Raw genomic sequence first — 1,093 nt, forward strand, 5'->3', positions numbered from 1 at the left:
TGCAGTTTATCCTTCAGCGTTCACTGCGCCCCTTCTGTTCACTGCAGCTCTAAACGGGTCACTCCACCTCTCCAGTGAGAGTCCCTGCTAGTGTCCACTTAAAACGGAAATCTACATTTAAACGATTCCATGTTCATTTTTTATTATTATTTCTCATACTTCGGGGCCTGAATGTTATGCACTTTATGTGTGTTCGTGGTGCTAGTAAGCTGTTTCTACTCTGCTGGTGAAGTCTTAAACGATAAAACCTGTCCATGATGTGAGAGGAAGAATTCTGAATTATTCCCATTTCCAATTAACATGAACAAACTCAGCTGTGGATCATTTAACCGCACATTTGTAACCAGAGTTATAAGCGTCAAATCATACACTGAAAGAAATTATATATACGGTTTAACTCAACGAATTAAGGGCAGGCAGTCAATCCAATGAAGAATCGATTCTTCGATTCCCCAAGTTTCCCGACTCTCCGCTTGCAGAAATTGAATCCTTCCATGCAATGCACACACAATGAGCTGTATTATAATCTGATTAAAATAGAAAAACAGGTTCATTGTCGACTGTGTTAAAGACGTTTGACTAAACAGCATCATTGATAAGAAATGTACACCTGAATGGGCTAAGCATAGTCATTAAAACTTTTGTTTGTGTTTTGTTTATGAGCTGGACAGCGTCGACTAGTTATCTACATAATTTTAGCAGACAGCCCTATCACTTAGTTAACTTTGTTAATTTATGTAGCTCTAAGTTATTTTAGTTAGATAGCGTTGAGCTGAGCTGAGTTTATTTTCACACTTGGTCTCCTTCCTATGTTCACTCATCGTAAAGTTAGTTATATGTTAAAGTTAATTTGGCTCATCGGTACATTTTCTGGCGATATAGTTAATACATTTCTCCTTGTGTCTATATCAACTATATCAACTCATTCCCATTTTGATTCAGATAGGAGTCGACTCTTGATCTCTCTGCGCACCTCTAGAGAAAGCGGAAGGGTTCAGTTCAACTTTGTGTTGCGGCGACATCTAGCGGCCGCCTCGAGAACTGCTCTACCCTCTGTGTCTCTTTTGAACAGTTTCATCATCACTTCCTGTGT

Source organism: Hoplias malabaricus, chromosome 1 (genome assembly GCF_029633855.1).
Source record: "Hoplias malabaricus isolate fHopMal1 chromosome 1, fHopMal1.hap1, whole genome shotgun sequence".
Classification (NCBI taxonomy): domain Eukaryota; kingdom Metazoa; phylum Chordata; class Actinopteri; order Characiformes; family Erythrinidae; genus Hoplias; species Hoplias malabaricus.